The sequence below is a fragment of the Pristiophorus japonicus genome, chromosome 8 (genome assembly GCF_044704955.1).
Source record: "Pristiophorus japonicus isolate sPriJap1 chromosome 8, sPriJap1.hap1, whole genome shotgun sequence".
Classification (NCBI taxonomy): domain Eukaryota; kingdom Metazoa; phylum Chordata; class Chondrichthyes; family Pristiophoridae; genus Pristiophorus; species Pristiophorus japonicus.
In genome coordinates, this window is record NC_091984.1 from 197,664,735 (window position 1) to 197,676,618 (window position 11,884).

The 11,884-nt window shown below is 47.4% G+C and overlaps 1 non-coding gene across 1 annotated transcript; it reads left to right on the plus strand.

Moving 5' to 3' along the window:
- Positions 1 to 4,427: 4,427 nt before the first annotated feature.
- Positions 4,428 to 4,501, plus strand: trnan-auu (transfer RNA asparagine (anticodon AUU)). Its single transcript has one exon. It is a non-coding gene; the product is annotated as a tRNA-Asn (tRNA).
- The last annotated feature ends 7,383 nt before the right edge of the window (positions 4,502 to 11,884 follow it).

Consider the following 11,884-nt stretch of genomic DNA (forward strand, 5'->3'; position numbering starts at 1 on the left):
TGTGACTCGTTTGAGGCTCTGTTTGATTGTTTCTACTGCCCGCTCTGTGGAGGTTGGTTTAAACGGGGCCGGGGTGACATGCTTGATCCCATTGCGGGTCATGAATTCTTTAAATTCGGCACTGGTGAAACATGGCCCGTTGTCACTGACCAGTATGTCAGGCAGACAGTGGGTGGCAAACATGGCCCTCAGGCTTTCAATGGTGGCGGTGGCGGTGCTTCCCGACATTATTTCACATTCAATCCATTTTGAAAAAGCATCCACCACCACCAGGAACATTTTACCGAGAAACGGGCCCGTGTAGTCGACATGGATCCTCGACCATGGTCTGGAGGGCCAGGACCACAAACTTAGTGGTGCCTCTCTGGGCGCGTTGCTCAACTGAGCACACACGCTGCATTGCCGTACACAGGACTCTAAGTCAGAGTCGATACCGGGCCACCACACGTGGGATCTGGCTATCACTTTCATCATTACTATACCCGGGTGTGTGCTGTGGAGATCCGAGATGAACATCTCCCTGACCTTTTTGGGCAGCACTACGCGGTTACCCCAGAACAGGCAGTCTGCCTGAATGGACAGCTCGTCCTTTCACCGCTGGAATGGCTTGATTAACTCTTGCATTTCAACAGGGATGCTGGCCCAGCTCCCATGCAGTAAACAATTTTTTACTAGGGACAGCAGAGGATCTTGGCTGGTCCAAGTCCTAATCTGGCGGACCATGACAGGTGATTTATCATTTTCAAACGCTTCCATGACCATCAACAAGTCTGCGGGCTGCGCCACCATCAACAAGTTTGCAGGCTGCGCCATTTCCACCCCCGTGGTGGGCAATGGTAGCCGACTGAGAGCATCCGCACAGTTCTCGGTGCCTGGCCTGTGACAGATGGTATAGTTATACGCTGATAGCTTGAGTGCCCACCATTGTATGCAGGTTGAGGCATTAGTATTTATCCGCTTGTTTTTTGCGAACAGTGATGTGAGGGGCTTGTGATCAGTTTCCAGCTCAAATTTGAGGCCAAACAAGTACTGATGCATTTTCTTTACCCCGAACACACATGCTAATGCCTCTTTCTCAAACATGCTGTAGGCCCTCTCGGCCTTAGACAAGCTCCTGAAAGCATAGGCAACAGGTTGCAACTTCCCCGCAATGATAGCTTGTTGTCATACACACCCGACTCCGTATGACGACGCGTCACATGAGAGCAATTACTTGTTTTTTTCCCCATACCCACTTCTCACCTTTGCGCAATAACACATGTAGGGGCTCTAAAAGGGTGCTTAATCCTAGTAGGAAGTTACCAAAATAGTTGAGGAGTCCCAGGAATGACTGCAGCTCCGTGACATTCTGTGGCCTGGGCGCGTTCCTGATAGCCTCTGTCTTGGCATCTGTAGGCCGAATGCCGTCCGCCACGATCTTTCTCCCCAAAAACTCCACTTCTGTTGCCATGAAGACGCATTTCGACCTCTTCAGCCGCAGCCCTACATGATTCATTCGCTGGAGGACCTCCTCCAGGTTTTGTAGGTGTTCGCTGGTGTCCCGACCCGTGACCAATATGGTGCCCTGAAAGACTACCATGTGTGGTACCGACTTGAGTAGGCTCTGCATGTTTCTCTGGAAGATCGCTGCAGCCGACCTTCAAAGACTCCTCCAGCTGCTGCGTCATGTAGGCCGAAGTCAGGTCGAGCTTGGTGAACGTCTTGCCTCCTGCCAGCGTCGCAAATAGGTCGTCTGCCTTAGGTAGTGGGTATTGGTCCTGTAGTGAGAAACGATTAATAGTTACTTTATAATCGCCGCAAATCCTGACCATGCCATCACTTTTGAGTACTGGAACAATTGGGCTGGCCCACTCGCTGAATTCCACTGGGGAGCTGATGCACTCACGTTGCAGCCCGTCCAGCTCGATTTCCACTCTCTCCCTCATCATATGAGGTACCGCTCGCTCCTTGTGGTGGATGGATCATGCCTCTGGGACCAAGTGGATCCACACGTTCGCCCCGGAAAAGTTTCCAATGCCTGGCTCAAAAAGGGAAGGAAATTTGTTGAGAACCTGAGTACATGAGGCCTCATCGACATGTGATAGCGCTCGGATATCATCCCAGTTCTAGCGGATTTTGCCCAGCCAGCTCCTTCCAAGCAGTGTGGGGCCATCGCCCGGGACAATCCAGAGTGGCAGTTCATGCATCGTGCCCTTGTAGGTGACCTTGACCATGGCGCTGCCCAGGACAGTGATAAGCTCTTTGGTGTACGTTCTCAGTTTCATGTGGATGGGGCTCAGGGCTGGTCCGAATGCCTTGTTGCACCACATCTTGTTACTCATGATGGATTGGCTATCACCAGTGTCCAGTTCCATGGCTACGGGTAAACCATTCAATTTTGCATTTAGCATTATAGGTGGACATTTCATCGAAAATGTACTTCAGCATCTGCCTCCTTTCTCTGAGGCTTGAAATTGCTTTGCTCCACCATGGACCAATCTTCCTCTGCAACGTGGTGGTTAGCAGGTTTTGCAGAGCTTGAAGCTCATTTGCAAGCTCGTTGGAGGTGCCCCGTTCATCCACAGCTCTTGCAAACGTACCCTTTGAAGCGGGATGAATAGGCTGAATGGAAGCCTCCACAACGCCAACAAGGTGTGAATTGCCTTGCATCCATCCTTTGTTGGGGACTCTGAGTCATCTGGGTCACCTGAGGTCTGCTGGCAGTTGCAGACTCGTGGGTTCTGCCCTGTACATTTCTGCTCGCAAACACAGTTCCAGTTAATTTATGAACATTGCTAGCACTTATGTGCTGAGAGATTTGTGTGGTGTTATCACTGGTGGACATAAACGCCTGTGCTATCGCAATGGCCTTACTGAGGGTCGGTGTCTCTACAGTCAAAAGTTTTCGCAGGATGGTCTCGTGGCCAATGCCCAGTGCAAAAAAGTCTCTGAGCATTTGCTCCAGGTAGCCATCAAACTCACATTGTCCTGCAAGTCGCCTTAGCTCGGCAACGTAGCTCGCCACTTCCTGACCTTCAGATCGCTGGCACGTGTAGAACCGATACCTCGCCATCAGCACGCTCTCCCTCGGGTTAAGATGCTCCCGAACCAGTGTACACAGCTCCTCATACGACTTCTCTGTGGGTTTCACCGGAGCCAGAAGATTCTTCATGAGGCTGTAGGTCGGTGCCCTGCAGACTCTGAGGAGGACCACTCTCCTTTTTGCAGCGCTTCCTTCTCCGTCCAGCTCATTGGCTACAAAGTACTGGTCTAGCTGTTCAACATAGGCTTCCCAGTCCTCACCCTCCGAGAACTTCTCCAGGATGCCCACAGTTTGCTGCATCTTTGCGTTGGATTCGTATTCTCGTCGCCAGTTATTGTGTTCCTAACACAGATGAGGCTGCACACAGGGAGGTTAAAGTAACAGTGACCTCAGTTTTTAATAAGACGCTCCAGAGTGAGGAACAGGCCTTCGGGGCCAGCTTATATACAGTACTCCCAAGGGATGCTGGGATCGCTTGGGACTTCAGGGGATGAGCTCCCTGGTGGCGGAACATCGGAGTGCATGCTTTACAGATACACAACACTGTTTTTCTATGCTTCCTACCAAAGTGGATAACCTAAAGGCTTGCGTTTCCGACAACACAAAAATAAAAAAGCACCAGAAATGCACATTCCAATCCAAATTTGTAAATTAAATTATGCCATAATGCATAAAAATAAACTAATCACCCTTTTGCATTCCCTTAGTGCCTTTGCCTATCTTAGTGCTCCTACGAGGTGCTTCCCCAGTGGCTGCAACATGGATGGTGGGAGGCTGCTGACTTTTAGTGAAGAACACTGCAGCTGGCCTTGGAGGACGACCTCGAGCAGCTCTGGGCCTAGAAGGCCCGGCTGCGGACTGCACCATCGCGGCTTTGGCGGCAGCAGTCTGGGCTGGCTGGCTGACAGGCAACAGCAAGGGTGCTGGCGGAGTGGCAGGGATGGGAGAATGAAAGCTGACATCCGTGGAGCCACTGCCACTCTCCCGGGGCAGCGCTTCAGCAATCGCAGTAATCTGTTGAAAAACAGTGGCTGGACTACTGTGGTGCCCTGCAAGCCCCTTTGAACATTGGTATCCAGAGCTATGATGGCAGCAGTCTGATCTTCTACTGCAGCACTCAAACCTTTGGTGGAAGCTGCTTGTGCTGCAATGGAAGCTGAGACGTCAGCCATCAGACACTGCATCATGGTAGGTTTCACAGGTGCGTTGATGGAGGTGGCCACCCATTCCATATTGGAAAAGCTGGGCTCCAAACTCTACGCAAAGCCTTGGGCCAAGTTTGTGCTGAACTCTGTAATGTTCAGAGCTGCTGCAAGCAGTCAGGATGGCCGAGCGTTCTAAGGCGTGGTGTCCAGATTGCAGTCTCCTTTAGAGGCGTGGGTTCAAATCCCACTTCTGAGCATCAGCCTCTGTGGTGCAATTGGTTAGTACGTTCGGCTATTAACCGAAAGGTTGGTGGTTCGATCCCACCCAGAAACGGTAGCATAATGGTTATGTTACTGGACTAGTAATCCAGAGGCCTGGACTAATGGTCCAGAGACATGAGTTCAAATCACATCATGATAGCTGTGGAATTTAATACAAAATAGTTGTAGAGCTGTTGCATTGTGAGTGGCTTAGCCAGTCATGTGACATTCACAAGACTCAATAAAACCCCAGTCAGTTGGGTCTAGGTCATCCACGATGAGATATGCAGTTGTGAGCCTTGTGACTGAACTGGTAATGTGTAGTATGATTGTTAAACCTTTGTTAATAAAACAACTAATTCTTAATAGCAATGTGTTGCTATGAATTCTTAAGCAAAGAAGCCATGAAGCAAATACATTACAGATTCCAACATGCTTCGTGACATTGAGTGCAGGCTTTTCCGTGCACCAATCAGCCTCTTCTATAGCTTGGGTCATCTGAGTCCTCTGCAGCAAAACTAGTATGTGACTTCTCCCTCCAGCAAGTTTATACCTGCGATATCCTTTACCCAGCCCTGGTTCCTGAGGATTTGTGCCCAGTGTCTCACCATGTGCAGATCCCTCCTCTATCCTAGCCTCTAAAATATGTGCAGTGTCAATCTCTGAACTGATGGCTATGAGTATAAGATCGAGTGACTGTGTCTCTTCATCTTCACTGTCTTTCTCCTCTTCCTCCACTACCTGGGCAGGTTCCAGTTCTTGGGTATCTGAAATGAAAAAGGGACAAGGGTTGGATTGTGGTGAGGGGAGAGGAGAAAGTGAGAAGTGCGTGCTCACACCTTCAGCAGCCTTTCAGTCAGAGGAGATTGAGGGCTAAGGGAGAAATGGTATAAGAGAAGGAGGATTAGGTATGCAAATACCTTCATCATCAATCACCTCAGCACCGCCAGTAGCCACAGCCTAAGTGATGCCCCTTTCCATGATGGGCAGCAGTGTCTCCTCTGTGTGTGTGGAAACATGCAAGCGTCTTGTCCTCCTCCAGTTCTTTGCTGTCTGCTGTTGTGCGCCACCTTCTCCTGCAAGAAAGAGGAATGTCTGTCACTGGGTGTCATGAAATATGTTTGGGTGATCTAAGTACATAAGAAATAGGAGCAGGAGTAGGCCACCTAGCCCCTCAAGCCTGCTCCGCCATTTAATAAGATCATGGCTGATCTGATCATGGACTCAGCTCCACTTCCCTGCCTGCTCCCGATAATCTTTTATTCTCTTATCGCTCAAAAATCTGTCTATCTCCGCCTTAAATATATTCAATGACCCAGCCTCCACAGCTCTCTGGGGCAGAGAATTCCACAGATTTACAACCCTCTGAGAGAAGAAATTCTTCCTCATCTCAGTTTTAAATGGGCGGCCCCTTATTCTGAAACTATGTCCCCTAGTTTTAGTTTCCCTAATGAGTGGAAATATTCTCTCTGCATCTACGTTATCAAGCCCCCTCATTATCTTATATGTTTCAATAAGATCACCTCTCATTCTTCTGAACTCCAATGAGTATAGACCCAACCTGCTCAACCTATCTTCATGTCAACCCCCTCATCTCCGGAATCAACCTAGTGAACCTTCTCTGAACGGTCTCCAGTGCAAGTATATCCTTCCTTAAATACGGAGACCAAAACTGTACACAGTATTCTACGTGTGGCCTCACCAATACCCTGTACAGTTGTAGCAGGACTTCTCTGCTTTTATACTCTAGCCCCCTTGCAATAAAAGCCAACATTACATTTGCCTTCCTGATTACTTTTTGTGTTTCATGCACAAAGACCCCCACATCCCTCTCTACTGCAGCACTTTGCAATTTTTCTCCATTTAAATTATAATTTGCTTTTCTATTTTTTCTGTCAAAGTGGATAACCTCACATTTTGCCACATTATACTCCATCTGCCAAATTTTTGTCCACTCACTTAGCCTGTCTTTATCCCTTTGCAGATTTTATATGTCCTCCTCACAATTGGTTTCCCCCCATCTTTGTATCATCGGCAAACTTGGGTCCATTACACTCGGTCCCTTCATCCAAGTCATTAATGAAGTGGCTGTCATGGTTGAATAGCTGCCAGTGTGTGTGAGCTGTGAGTTGTGGGTGTGAGGCTTGCAACAGTGCTAAGAACGCCACGGCCTGCAAGTTCCTTTCCAAGTCACACACTACCCTGACTTCAAAATATATCACCATTTCTTCATCGTCGCTGGGTCAAAATCCTGGAACTCCCTCCCTAACAGCACTGTGGGAATACCTTCACCTCAAGAAGGTGCCTCACCTTCTTTGGGGGCAATTAGGGATGAGAAGTAAACGCTGGCTTGCCAACGATGCCCACATCCCTTGAACGAATAAAAAAAAAGTGTGAGGATGAGGGAAAGCATATGAATATAAGGGTTGAGTCCTGATTGATAGAGATTGTTGGTAGGTGAATGATGGGTGAGTGAATTGAACAATGGATGAGACTGTCAATGCAGTTAATAGGATATGCCATGTGAATAAGAAGTCACTCACCTTGACAACTCGTGTGAGATCATTAAACTTCTTCCTGCACTGCAACCATGTTCGATGAGCAACACCACTGGCATTGACATCCGTCGTTATTTCTTCCCTCTGCCTCCTGAGGATGTGTCTAGAGGGCCCCCTGCGGATACAGGACATCTCTCGTCCTTTCCATCTCTTCCACCAAGGCCTCCAGTGCATTGACTGAAAACCCTGGCACACACTCTTTGCAAGTTCAGTCATTGCTCAAAGTATCACAGCATTGATTCAGTTTTGAAAAAAATCCCATCCCTCTTTGCAGCCACAGAGCACCTCCCCTTTTAGAGGTACAGGCTGCATTTAAGTAGCGCTAGATACTCTCGATATCAGGCCCACTGTTGGTGCATGAAACCAATGACCAATGTGGGTAGCGCTGGCTGCAAGCAGAAATTATTTAAGAGAGCAGGCAGCACGAATTTACCATGCAGCCTGCCACGCACTGAGCAGGTGTGGGTTAATCACACACCACGGTGCCTGCACCCGTTTTCAGATCTTATCCACGTTTTCCCCAGTCTCCAGTATTCTAAACATATTGGGCCCAAGTTTTAGGTGGACTTGCTCCTATTTTTTTGGAGCAACTAGTTTAGTTTGGAGTATCTTAGAAATCGCAATCCTCGGCATTTAATTTGCTCTAGTTCTAGTGAGTTAGGTTAGTTGCTTTTTAGTTCAGTTTTTTTTTCAAAAGGAGGCGTTACCAGCCACTTAGGCCTGTTTTGCAAGTTTAGGCACCGAAAAGTTACTCCAAACTAACTTAGAATGGAGTAAGTGTCGATTTTCGTACGCTCAGAAAAACCTTTAGAATTAGGCACAGGTAGCCAGAGATGGGGGGGGGGGAAAGGGAAGTTAGAGGGAAGTTAGGGGATTTTCCAAAGCATTAAACACTTCAATTTTAAAAATAAAGAACCATCATCAATAATAAATGGTAAATAAATCAATAAATCAATAAATAAAAAATAAAAAGTTCCTACCTCACCTACCCGTTCGGGAGCACTGGGAGCCTGGCCAGGGCTAGGGGCTGCATGCTGCAGGCTGGAAATCGGTACTCTGCAGGAGCCCATTTGCCCAGGCTAGGGGCTCTGTGCTTCGGGCCCCTCCCACACAGTCAGCAGCACACGCACACAGAATCTGGGGGCCAGGAGCTACTGCGCACGCGCGCAGACTCCACTGAGCACACGCGCAGCTGCCGGCACTCTTTTCAGCCCAGGGCTGTAGCTCCGCCCCTCCCGCTGTTGTGTTGCATCGCGCTGACTGCTGAACAGGCCTGTTGTACTCGGAGAATCGCGAGGTAAGTTTTTGCCGCACTTTTCATTCCACAAAATAGGCGGGCCGCTCGGAGGTGCGCCGTTCTTGCAGATATCAGAAACTTGGGCCCATAGACACAAATACAGAAATGACATGGGTCGGCCAATAACTGATTTGTTTCACAGCCACCAAAGAATTTTAGAAATGCTCATTTTGTTTGTGTTTCGGCCTACAACATACAATCCGTTTTAGTATCAATAACTTTGTAGAAAATCTTTTGTTTCTGATCTGTCAGTCATAAGTAGAAACCTCACAAAGTAAAGAAAAAAGCACTACAAGGTTAGTTGGATTTTAGCGACTCACAGCAATTTATTTTGTTTATACAGATATAGCCACTGGGAAGATAAATTGTGTGTGTGTCGGGGGCGGGGGGGGGTGGGGGGGGGGGTGGATAAATTACAACGCTGGGCACAATTGAGATTTGCTGTGTTATTTATACATTGCTGTGTCCAGGAAAAACCAGCACTTTCCACTCTGAGGATGTGCTCTGCAGAACCATTGTCTTGTTACGACTGCTGGATCACATCTACCTACATAGGGATGATGCATTTTACTAGCTGATAAGCGAGTGAAGGAATCTAGAAATTTATTTTTTCCTGAAACAATAATATAGAGTTATTTGTTTAATATTCGGGTTTTGTGATAGGAATGTAATGATTTTTTCCCCCATATCATATTGCACTATTTCTGTGGAATTTAAACATGTTTTTCCCCTAGTTTTCTATCATGTTTCTCCCTTCCTTTCCTGAAGTCGCTGACTTGTGTTGGGAAACAACTACACGGATGCTAGCCCACATCCAGTGCCTCAGCTAATTGGCCATTCTTCATATGTGAACATTTTGGGCAGGCTATTCAACCATGGAAGGCTACATAGTTGAGCCCAATCCCATCCTCACACAATGCCTACAATTGCGCATTTTCCAATAGGGATCACTAGTTAAAAGTTGGGAGTAGGAACCCTGGCTGTTTCTTTTTCCTCACTAGTTCAGGGTTATTGAGATTAACAATAGTGTCCCTTCCAGGCACTGAGCCCATATTGTGGTTCCCCATCACCAACCTTTCTGTGATCAGCGTACCCAGTTACAGATCCGGGGTCAAACCTAGGCACCTCCTGGTTTGCATGGTTGAGTTAACAATTAAACTATGAGGGGATTCCCAATAAGAAAGACTTGGACTTATATAGTATCTTGCACGACCACCAGATGTCTCAAAGCACTTTGCAGCCAATGAAGTACTTTTGGAGTGTAGTCACTGTTGTAATGTAGGAAACGCGGCAGCCAATTTGTACACAGCAAGCTCCCACAAACAGCAATGTGATAATAACCACATAATCTGTTTTTGTTATGTTGATTGAGGATAAATATTGACCAGGACACTGGGGATAACTCTCTGTACTTCTTCAAAATAGTGCCATGGGATCTTTTACGTCCACTTGAGAGAACAGACGAGGCCTCGGTTTAATGTCTCACCTGAAAGATGGCACCTTTGACAGTGCAGCACACCCTCAGCACTGCACTGGTGTGTCAGCCTGGATTTTTTCTTTGTGCTCAATTCCCTGGAGTGGGACTTGAACTCACAACCTTCCAACTCAGGGGCGGGAATGCTACCCACTGAGCCATAGCAGACACTGAGAATAGAGGTGATATTATCCTAAATCGCCGACCAGGAAACCCACAGGGTTGGGTGGAACGCCGATTTGACACTCTGCCTAATATTACTCTCCAGTAACTAAAATCGGTGGGGTGGGGGGCGCGATAGGGGACGGGGTAAAACCAGTGCTGCACCCGATCTCGTCACTGTTGTGTTCATATTCTATTTGTTTGTTACCGCTCACAGGACGGACATTGGGACCCTGTGGGATCTATTAACAGTTGCTGTATTCATTCTGATTCATGCCGGTTTGGGACACCATTTTGGGTTGTATAAAAGCACAGTTAAGTTAAGTTATATTACTCCTGGCTCAGTTTGTGCACAACAAAATTTGGTGATGAGGATGAATCAAATTAACCTGCCTACCCCCTGGCTTTCCTCTCCACACCCAGGGACCTTCCAATTCTTTGGCCGAAATGGATAAAAAGTTTTTCTTCATACATCATGGCGAGTGGGTTAGACGGTGACAACATAACACCAGCTCGTCGCCGTGCAATACTTATCCACTGCCTCAGCACCGAAGGCCAATGCATCTTTGACCAAATCGAAGACATGGAATCCTACAACAAAACAGTAAGCGCCCTAGAGAAGTATTTTGGACCAAAGAAAAGTATCGCGATGGAGAGATAACAATTTCGTCAAAGGGGGCAAGGGAATGGTGAACCAATCAAACAGTACATCATTTCATTAACTGAACTGGCCGCTACGTGTAACTTTGGAGCACTCACAGAGGAAATGATCAGGGATCAAATTATTGAGAAAACAACCATCCCCCGCATTCGGGAATGCTTGCTAATGAAGGATGACAAATTGTCATTGGACAAAGCAACTAATTTGACCATCCAAATCGAATCAGCGCTTTCCGATTCAAAAGTGATCAGATCCCCTGCTCCCCCTGTGCAGCAGACTGCAACTACAGCCCATGTGCAAGGTGTTTATCCAAAGCAGGAATCACAGCAGAGACCCAGAGCTAGTAATAAGCCACCCACTATGGATCGCGGGCTTAATTTCCACTGCTTTAACTGTGGGGACAAATTACACTCAACAAAGAGTCCTAACTGCCCTGCACTTGGGAAGAAATGCTCTGCATGTGGTAAAATGAACCATTTTGCGAGTGTCTGTCGTTCATCGCAGCATATTCAATATGTGAACAACCCTGATAGTGATGAACCCAGTATGGTTTACACCGGTAGTGACATTTCGCACATTGGTTCGGGCAAATTCAAGGACTGTGAGGTAAACACTGATGGTACGCACTGTTGCCACCTCATTGACCTTGGAGCCAAAGTCTCCATTTTGAGTGAGGTTGTGTACAAAATCCACTTCACGTACTATCAACTGCAGCCCACAACTTCCATTCTACATGCGTACACCGCCTCCAAAATTGAAGTATTTGGGGTCATATTTGTCCCAATATACTACCAGGACAAAACATTGGAGAACTTTTTCTTTCATGTTGCGAAGGGACGAAGCCTCATGGCTGTTGACCTTTTTGACAAGCTTGGGTTCAAAGTTTACGACCCAACTGGCACACCTGTGTACACGGCGGACTTTGACAAATAATTTTCACAGGGTTTGGAGTGACAACAAAATTCTGCCATCGTCCCTGCGTTGACCCTTCCATCAAACTGGATACGCAGCGAATTCGTCATCTCCCATTCGAGGTTCGCAACCAAGTATCTACAGAATTAACATGACTCGAATCTCAGAGAATCATTGAAAGCATCGACTCCTCACCCTGGATCTCGAACTTAGTCATTGCTTGGCATAAAAATGGGAAGATCCACCTATGCATCGACCTGAAAGAGGTCAACAAGGCCATCATCCCCGGCAAGTACCCTCTTCCTACCATCAACAAACTTTCTTCAGAATTCCATGGCTCAATAGTCTTTACGAAACTTGACATCCGCAACAGTTACCTGCAAATATCCCTA